The sequence below is a fragment of the Lipotes vexillifer genome, unplaced genomic scaffold (genome assembly GCF_000442215.2).
Source record: "Lipotes vexillifer unplaced genomic scaffold, Lipotes_vexillifer_v1.1 scaffold990, whole genome shotgun sequence".
In the NCBI taxonomy this organism is placed as follows: domain Eukaryota; kingdom Metazoa; phylum Chordata; class Mammalia; order Artiodactyla; family Lipotidae; genus Lipotes; species Lipotes vexillifer.
This window is the reverse complement of record NW_006773201.1, coordinates 788,467-799,126: the sequence shown is the minus strand read 5'-3', so window position 1 is coordinate 799,126 and position 10,660 is coordinate 788,467. Positions and strand designations below refer to the sequence as shown.

Here is a 10,660-nt window from a genome sequence, read left to right as displayed (position 1 = left end):
TAACTATGAGTGCTTTCAAAATTGCATTTGAGGGCTTCCCTAGTGGCGCTGTGGTTGAGAGTCCGCCTGCGGATGCCGGGGACACGGGTTCGTGCCCTGGTCTGGGAGGATCCCGCGTGCCGTGGAGCGGCTGGGCCCGTGAGCCATGGCCGCTGAGCCTGCACGTCCGGAGCCTGTGCTCTGAAATGGAAGAGGCCACAACAGTGAGAGGCCCGCGTACCAGTAAAAAAAAAAAAAAAAAAAAAAAAAATTGCATTTGAGATACAAAATTTACATTGATTACAAAAACCTTTACTGGTTTTGAAATTTGTCCCATTTAGGTATACCTATGCATCATACGTGGGGTTGGAAAGGTGGATTAACCCACATCAAATTGTTTTTCTAAAAACAAACAAAAAAGAGATAAAGATGATGATAGAGTTGAAAAGGTCACACAGGAAAAAGGGGGCAGAATATTTCCAACTTTGCTTTCAATGAAAATATTTTTAAAGGCTTAAGAAAGAGAGCACTTTTTCTTCTTTTTTGTTTAATTTGGGTGGGTGCAGTTGAGGGTAGACTTTGCCAGAGTTATTTGAATTCCTTCTCAAACTTATACCATTTGTAGTTAATAACTTTGGAGATCCAGACACTCCTTAATCATATGTCAGTAATTTAGTCCAGTAAATTGGCTGAGAAAAAGAGAAAGAAGGAGAAAATGTGATGATGTTAAGGAAGGACATGGCAAGTTATGAGTCCAGTGGGTTGTGAGAACCCTAAGATTGTATAATGGGAAAGAATAATTTAAAAGGAAAAACAGAAAGACAGGAAGAGAAGTGATTTAGATAAATAAATGTATGTATAAAATCTTAGAACCATGACAGTTATGTATACCCTGTCAATTCTTTTTATTTTGTTTTTCTGAAAGTCATTTGACAACTCCTTTAGTTTCATGTAAAGGGAAATAAAAATGGGCATTTGAGAGATGGCAGAATATGATTTCCACAGGCATAAGAGTAAAATTGCTCAGTGTCATAGTTCATTTAGGAAGACAAATATGAAAACCTGGTGTTGCTGGTATAGCTATTTTTTTTAAGCCTTTAACAAATCTTAGTCTATGAAAATAAGCATTGACCATATCGGGGGAAATGTAGAAGAAATTGTAGCTGAATTAACTATCTAAAGAATAAAGTTGTTGCTGATGTCCTGACATTAAGGCTCATACATGATTTCTTCTTCTTAAAGTGAGCAAGCTGGATGCTGCATTTTCAGTCTGCCTGAGTGACCTTCCCTTGTTCAGCCTATTGAGCATAAGTTTACTTTTTGTGCTATTTCTACGGTGGAAAGCAGACTGTGGACTTAGAATATGTTGCCTTACTTATCTCCATTTCTTTCCAACTAAAAAGCAGCAAGTGTTTCTATTTTATTTATGGAAAAGTTCAAACATAAAGAATAGAGAGAAATGTATTTCAACAATATCAATTCATGGCCAATTCCTACCTAACCCCCGCCTCCATCCCCATTACTCTTTTTTTCTTCCAGTTTTGTTCAGAGATAACTGACACGAGCACTGTAAAAGTTTAAGGTGTACAGCATAATGATATGACTTACATACATCATGAAATGAGTATCACAATAAGGTAGTGAACATCCATCATATCATGTAGATACAAAATTAAAGAAACAAAAAAATTTTGTGTGTGTGATATGAACTCTCAGGATTTACTCTCTTAACAACTTTCATACGTAACATACAGCAGTGTTCATTATATTTATCATGTTGATAAATGTATATTTATCATCCCAAGCACTTAGTTGTCTGGAAGTTTGTACCTTTTGACTACCTTCATCTTTCATCCCCATTACCTTTATTATTTTTTTGTACAGCAGGTTCTTATTAGTTATCCATTTTATATATGTTAGTGTATACATGTCAATCCCAATCTCCCAAACCCCCCCCCCCCGCACTGCTTGCCCCCGCTGGTGTCGATACATTTGTTCTCTGCATCTGTGTCTCAATTTCTGCCTTGCAAACCGGTTCATCTGTACCATGTTTCTAGGTTCCACATATATGCGTTACTATACTATATTTGTTTTTCTCTTTCTGACTTACTTCACTCTGTATGACAGTCTCTAGATTCATCCACGTCTCTACAAATGACCCAATTTCATTCCTTTTTATGGCTGAGTAATATTCCATTGTATATATGTAGCACATCTTCTTTATCCATTTGTCTGTTGATGGGCATTTAGGTTGCTTCTATGACCTGGCTATTGTAGATAGTGCTGCAATGAACATTGGGGTGCATGTGTCTTTTTGAATTATGGTTTTCTCTGGGTATATGCCCAGTAGTGGGATTGCTGGGTCATATGGTAATTCTATTTTTATTTTTTTAAGAAACCTCCATACAGTTCTCCATAGTGGCTGTGTCAGTTTACATTTGCACCAACAGGGCAAGAGGGTTCCCTTTTCTCCACACCCTCTCCAGCATTTGTTGTTTGTAGATTTTCTGATGATGCCCATTCTAAATGGTGTGAGGTGATACCTCATTGTAGTTTTGATTTGCATTTCTCTAATAATTAGTGATGTTGAGCAGCTTTTCATGTGCTTCTTGGCCCTCTGTATGTCTTCTTTGGAGAAATGTCTATTTAGGTCTTCTGCCCATTTTTGGATTGCGTTGTTTGTTTTTTTACTATTGAGCTGCATGAGCTCTTTATATATCTTGGAGTTTAATCATTTATCCATTGATTCATTTGCAAATATTTTCTCCCATTCTGAGGGTTGTCTTTTCGTCTTGTTTGTAGTTTCCTTTGCTGTGCAAAAGCTTTTAAGTTTCAGTAGGTCCCATTTGTTTATTTTTGTTTTTATTTCCATTACTCTAGGAGGTGGGTAAAAAAAGATCTTGCTGTGATTTATGTCAAATAGTGTTCTTCCTATATTTTCCTCTAAGAGTTTTATACTGTCCAGTCTTACATTTAGGTCTCTGATCCATTTTGAGTTTATTTTTCTGTATGGTGTTAGGGAGAGTTCTACTTTCATTCTTTTACATGTAGCTGTCCAGTTTTCCCAGCACCACTTATTGAAGAGACTGTCTTTTCTCCATTGTATATCCTTGCCTCCTCTGTCATAGATTAGTTGACCGTAGGTGCGTGGGGTTATCTCTGGACTTTCTACCTTCTTCCATTGATCTATGTTTCTGTTTTTGTGCCAGTACCATATTATCTTGATTACTGTAGCTTTGTAGTATAGTCTGAAGTCAGGGAGTCTGATTCCTCCAGCTCTGTTTTTTTCCCTCAAGACTGTTTTGGCTATTTGGGGTCTTTTGTGTCTCCACACAAATTTTAAGATTTTTTGTTTTAGTTCTGTAAAATATGCCATTGGTAATTTGATAGGGATTGCATTGAATCTGTAGATTGCTTTGGGTAGGACAGTCATTTTCACAATGTTGATTCTTCCAATCCAAGAACATGGTATATCTCTGATCTGTTTGTATCATCTTTAATTTCTTTCATCACTGTCTTATAGTTTTCTGCATACAGGTCTTTTGTCTCCCTATGTAGGTTTATTCCTAGGTATTTTATTTTTTTTTGTTGCAATAGTAAATGGGAGTGTTTCCTTAATTTCTCTTTCAGATTTTTCATCATTAGTGTACAGGAATGCAAGAGATTTCTGTGCATTAATTTTGTATCCTGCCACTTCACCAAATTCATTGATTAGCTCTAGTAGCTTTCTGTTGGCATCTTTAGGATTCTCTATGTATAGTATCACATCATCTGCAAACAGTGACAGTTTTACTTCCTGTTTTCCAATTTGTATTCCTTTTATTTCTTTTTCTTCTCTGATTGCTGTGGCCAGGACTTCCAAAACTATGTTGAATAATAGTGGTGAGAGTGGACATCCCTGTCTTGTGCCTGATCTTAGAGGAACTGCTTTCAGTTTTTCACCATTGAGAATGATGTTTGCTGTGGGTTTGTCATATATGGTCTTTATCATGTTGAGGTAGGTTCCCTCTATGCCCACTTTCTGGAGAGTTTTTCTCATAAATCGGTGTTGAATTTTGTCAAAAGCTTTTTCTGCATCCATTGAGATGATCATATGATTTTTATTCTTCAATTTGTTAATATGGTGTATCACACTGATTGATTTGCATATAAGTGGGATAAATCCCACTTGATCCTGGTGTGTGATCCTTTTAATATGTTGTTGGATTCTGTTTGCTAGTATTTTGTTGAGGATTTTTGCATCTATATTCATCAGTGATATTGGTCTGTAATTTTGTTTTTTTGTAGTATCTTTGTCTGGTTTTGGTATCAGGGTGATGGTAGCCTTGTAGAATGAGTTTGGGAGTGTCCCTTCCTCTGCAATTTTTGGGAAGAATTTGAGAAGGATGGGTGTTAGCTCTTCTCTAAATGTTTGATATAATTCACTTGTGAAGCCATCTGGTCCTGGACTTTTGTTTGTTGGAAGATTTTTAATCACAGTTTCAATTTCATTACTTCTGATTTGTCTGTTCATATTTCCTATTTCTTCCTGGTTCAGTCTTGGATGTTTATACCTTTCTAAGAATTTGTCCATTTCTTCCAGGTTGTCCATTTTATTGACATAGAGTTGCTTGTAGTAGTCTCTTAGGATGCTTTGTATTTCTGTGGTGTCTGTTGTAATTTCTCCTTTTTCATTTCTAATTTTATTGATTTGAGTCCCCTCCCTCTTTTTCTTGATGAGTCTGGCTAATGGTTTATGCATTGTGTTTATCTTCTCAAAGAACCAGCTTTTAGTTTTATTGATCTTTGCTATTGTTTTCTTTGTTTCTATTTCATTTATTTCTGCTCTGATCTTTATGGTTTCTTTCCTTCTGCTAACTTTGGGTTTTGTTTGTTCTTTCTGCAGTTCCTTAAGATTTAAGGTTAGATTGTTTATTTGAGATTTTTCTTGTTTCTTGAGGTAGGCTTGTATAGCTATAAACTTCCCTCTTAGAACTGCTTTTGCTGCATCCCATAGGTTTTGGGTCGTTGTGTCTCCATTGTCGTTTGTTTCTAGGTATTTTTTAATTTCCTCTTTGATTTCTTCAGTGATCACTTCGTTATTAAGTAGTGTATTGTTTAGCCTCCATGTGTTTGTATTTTTTACAGATCTTTTCCTATAATTGATATCTAGTCTCATGGCGTTGTGGTCGGAAAAGATACTTGATACAATTTCAATTTTCTTAAATTTACCAAGGCTTGATTTGTGACCCAAGATGGGATCTATCCTGGAGAATGTTCTGTGTGAACTTGAGAAGAAAGTGTAATCTGCTGTTTTTGAAAGGAATGTCCTATAAATATCAATTAAATGTATCTGGTCTACTGTGTCATTTAAAGCTTCTGTCTCATTTATTTTCATTTTGGATGATCTGTCCATTGGTGTAAGTGAGGTGTTAAAGCCCCCCACTATTATTGTGTTACTGTCAATTTCCTCTTTCATAGCTGTTAGCAGTTGCCTTATGTATTGAGGTGCTCCTATGTTGGGAGCATATATGTTTATAATTGTTATATCTTCTTCTTGGATTGATCCCTTGATCATTATGTAGTGTCCCTCCTTGTCTCTTGTAACATTCTTTATTTTAAAGTCTATTTTATCTGATATGAGTATTGCTACTCCAGCTTTCTTTTGATTTCCATTTGCATGGAATATCTTTTTCCATCCCCTCACTTTCAGTCTGTATGTGTCCCTAGGTCTGAAGTGGGTCTCTTGTAGACAGCATATATATAGGTCTTGTTTCTCTATCCATTCAGCGAGCCTGTGTCTTTTGGTTGGAGCATTTAATCCATTCACGTTTAAGGTAATTATTGATATGTATGTTCCTATTACCATTTTCTTAATTGTTTTGGGTTTGTTTTTGCAGGTTCTTTTCTTCTCTTGTGTTTCCCACTTAGAGAAGTCCCTTTAGCATTTGTTGTAGAGCTGGTTTGGTGGTGCTGAATTCTCTTAGCTTTTGCTTGACTGTAAAGCTTTTGATTTCTCCATCAAATCTGAATGAGATCCTTGCCGGATAGAGCAATCTTGGTTGTAGGTGTGTCCCTTTCATCACTTTAAATATGTCACACCACTCCCTTCTGGCTTGTAGAGTTTCTGCTGAGAAATCAGCTGTTAACCTTATGGCAGTTTCCTTGTATGTTATTTGTCATTTTTTCTTTGCTGCTTTCAATAAGTTTTCTTTTTCTTAATTTTTGCCAATTTGATCACTATGTGTCTCAGCGTGTTTCTCCTTGGGTTTATCCTGTATGGGACTCTTTGCGCTTCCTGGACTTGGGTGGCTATTTCCTTCCCATGTTAGGGAAGTTTTCAACTATAATCTCTTCAAATATTTTCTTGGGTTGTTTCTCTCTCTCTTCTAATTTTGGGACCCCTATAATGTGAATGCCGTTATGTTTAATGTTGTCCCAGAGGTCTCTAAGGCTATCTTCATGTTTTTTCATTCTTTTTTCTTTATTCTGTTCTGCAGCAGTGAATTCCACCATTCGGTCTTCCAGGTCACCTATCCGTTCTTCTGCCTCAGTTTTTCTGTTATTGATTCCTTCCAGTGTATTTTTCATTTCAGTTATTGTATTGTTCATCTCTGTTTGTTTGTTCTTTAATTCTTCTAGATCTCTGTTAAACATTTCTTGCATCTTCTCGATCTTTGCCTCCTTTATTTTTCCGAGGTCCTGGATCATCCTTACTACCATTATTCTGAATTCTTTTTCTGGAAGGTTGTCTATCTCCACTTCATTTACTTGTTTTTCTGGGGTTTTATCTTCTTCCTTCATCTGGTACATAGCCCTCTGCCTGTTCATCTTGTCTATCTTTCTGTGAATGTGGTTTTTGTTCCACAGGCTGCAGGATTGTAGTTCTTCTTGCTTCTGCTGTCTGCCGTCTGGTGGATGAGGCTATCTAAGAGGCTTGAGCAAGTTTCCTGATGGGGCATCCCCATTACCTTTAAATCACAATTTCCCTGCTACTAGATGGAGATATTTCAAACAAAGAAATAAAACAAAATGAAACAAACACCCAAACAGACAGAATCTAAACTTCCTAGAAGAGTAATGGAAACATTCAAAACTTGAAAACAAAGGTGTAGTATTTCATTAGGCACTACCCTGAAGTGAATGTTAACAGGAAAGATTACAGTGACTTGTTTACATAAACACAATCTCTTTCATTGTGCTGCAGTTATTAAATTGGAAGGGCTCTATACTTACTCACATGCTATGCCAAAGTTTCCCACGAGAGTATTAGGAATTCCTCTCTTGCTTTAGGACAATCTTCTCTCTTCTTCAGGCTCTGCCCCAGTGATCTTAATGTTTTAGGAAAAATAAAGATCAGACTGCCTGATCTTAGGAGTAAAGGAAGAGAAGGGCAATTAGGAGGGTGAGCGAGTGACCAATAAATGTGTGTGGGACTGGGAATAATTTTGCAGTCTAATAAAACAAATGGTTAAGTTCCCTGATTAATTTATAGTTCTTATTTCTCAAACACATTAGCATACTCATATCCTCATAGTTTTAGTTTTCAGGGCCACAAAGACAAAAGGGTGGTAGTGGGGGATGGGAATAAACCACATCTATGCTCACAAAAACATACAATGTCTTTCTTACTTTAAGATCTGACATGAAACTACTCCTTCAGCTACTGACACAGGTTTCTCACATTCTAAATATAGCACTGCAACGATATTCAAAAACAATTAAGCCCCTTGCAGTTCTATTTGATTTATACAATTAGCATTGGCTCTAATATCCTTTCCTAGTTTCTTTTAACCAGTTGTCAGGTTACAACTAAGAGAAGAAAAGGAGTTGCCTGCAGTAAATACCTAGTTTCTCCAAAACAGAGTACTACTAAAGGAAAAGAAGTAAAAAAAGAAGAAATAGCATTTAAAAAATATCCTTGATCTAAATTTAACCCCCCAAAATTGAAACATTTTTCCTTTTATTTTTTAGGACTACTGAAAATTAAGGTGTAAAGACAACATATTGAGGAGCAAATTCTATAAATCCATGTTCAATGCAAAATGTCTTACTAAATCACCACTATACTGAAGACCTGGTACTAATTGTTAGGTGGTGGTGATGATGGCAATGAGGACATGAAAATGGCTATTTCACAGTCCTACCTCAGTGTCCTTAAAGTGTAGTAGCACGATTATGACATAAACAAATACAGCCCCTTCTCAATGATAGTAACCTTGAGTAGGGCCCAGTAGGGAGCTGGGTAATAATATTTCTTATCCCTGAGTGCTGATACCTGGTACTAGTGTAGATAAGACCCTTTAGGTGGCTTGAAACCAATGGAAGACCCAGGGTTCATTCAGCCACAACTAGCCATGGTTTAGTCCAAAGGCTCAGTGTCTCTTCTGCTAGCCAGAGGTATGTGGTCAAAATGAAGGTAATTCCTGTGGGGTCTTTTTAAAATCACTGTTAAAACAACAAACAAATGAATAAACAGAATTGGCCTTAGTTCTGTTACAACCATGACTGGGAGTGATTTGTTACCACCTTATCCCTTTTTTTATACCAATTCATCAAGAGTGAATAGAACTATATTATATAAAGTACTATATGGTCATTTCCAACACAGTTTTACAGCAATTTAACCAGGTGGAAAGATTTCATTTGTGATTCAGTAGATCAAGTGTTTCAGAGTTCAGGTTCTGAAATCAGAGTTCTAGCTTTACTGCTTGCTACTGAGTATTCTTGGGAGAGCTACTTCAATCTATTTTACCCTGAGTTTCATCCTTTGAATGGTGAAGAAAGTAGGTGTAGCTACCTGATAAGGTGGTTTTGAGGAGTAAATTAGTTACTGCATGTGAAGATTATAGCAGTGTGACTGGCCTCTGCAAATTGTTCAATAAATGTTAGTTATTATTTAACTGACACATGGAATAGGTTAGTTGGGGGATATAACATTTGTGTGAACTTGTGTTTGTTATTGATACTGAGGGAGGGCACGCTGTAGGTAGATGGGATGTGACTGGGCAAAGTAGAGGAACACAAAGTACAAGGTGTATCCAGAGACCAGAAAAAGAGCATAGCTTGGTTGGCTGGACAAGAAGGTGAATTAACTGAGATATGAATTTGTAAGAATATTAGCAGAGGGTCTTGAATATCAAGCTGAGTAACCTGTATGTGATAGAGTCAAAAATTTTTGAGTGGGAGAGTAAAATTATCAGAGTTGCATTACTTTAATCCGGAAATTATTTGTGATTGTTTTCATAATGAGGACTTTATAAGGTCTAAATTAAAATATTTTAAAACACAACAAGGGGGTCAATTCTAATAGTGAGGCTCAAATGTCTACTCTTGAGTAGCTACATCAGATTTAAGATTATAAGGGTAAATTCCTCACCATGTTCCCAGATGGACAGATAGTATATCATGTATATCATATGTATCATATAACATGTTATATGAGATGTAATATATTTATATATTACATTTTTCTGTGTAATTCTGGAGCAGGGCCTGGGAACCTGTGTTTATAAAAATCTGAGGTTTCTCTGACGATTATCATTAGGTTTGGAAGTTTTTGCAAATGTAAAATTTATAGGACTTGGCAAAGGTCTTATAGGTTGGATGGGGTGGGGGGATGAAAGAGAAGCAGCAAACTCTATAAAGTAGTGACTTTCAAATATGAATGAGCATAACAGTCATCTGGGAGCCTGTTAAAAATGCAAACCAGAGATTCCCACTCAATAGGTCTGGAGTAGAAACCCAGGAATCTGGTTTCTTATCAATAGTTGTCTTGAGTCTGGCAGTTTTCAAACTTTAATGTTCAACATACCCACTTGGAGAACTTTTAAAACGTAGCCTGCTGGGCCCCGTCCTTCCTCCCACCCCACCCCTCCTGTCTGCCCCCACCCCACCTCCCTGTCTTGGGCAGGCCCAAGAATTAGCATTTCTAACTAGTTCCCAGCTAATGCTGGGAACTTGGATAAGCTTCAAGAACTACCATTCCAATTGCTTCAATGTGATTGATTTTTAAAGCCCAAGTAATAGGGAGAATGACAGTGATCTTATCATGGAGAGTCTTTACCTTTTCTGTTAGGTTGATTGAAGGAAACCATATTCATATTCCAGGTTGCCTCTGTGAGAGAAAAAAGTGGAAGATACTTAAATAACCATTCGAAAAAAATTAATAACCACATTCCTACTAGCTTAAAAAAAAAGGTGAAGAAAAATATTATTCTCCTATTACTGGATTAAATATCCCTGGCTATAGAGTAATAAAAATTATCCTTTGGCTATAGACTAGTAAACACCTCTATAGTTATTATTATTCTATTGTTGTAGAATCTCGAATTTAGACGGTAAAAATAATTGAAGGGCTAACTTGTTTTCGGGATCTCTACTATGTTCAATGTTCTAAGACATAGTTGGCAAACTATGGCTCACAGACCAGATCCATCCAATGTCTGTTTTTGTATGCCCTGCAAACTCAGAATGGTTTTTAAATTTTTAAATGGTTGAAAAAAATCAAAAGAAAAATAGTATTTCACGACACATGAAAATTATATGAAATTCAAATTTTGGTGTTCATAACTGTATTAATCAGGGCTCTCCAGAGAAACAGAACCAATAAAAATATATATATATATATATATATATATATATATATATATATATATATATACACACACATATATATTAAAATAATATATAAAAATATATA

At 36.3% G+C, this 10,660-nt stretch overlaps 1 pseudogene; it reads left to right on the top strand.

The window, feature by feature from the left end:
* The window catches only part of LOC103070334 (60S ribosomal protein L7 pseudogene), a 53,086-nt pseudogene that overhangs the window by 1,831 nt on the left and 40,595 nt on the right, over positions 1-10,660 (top strand).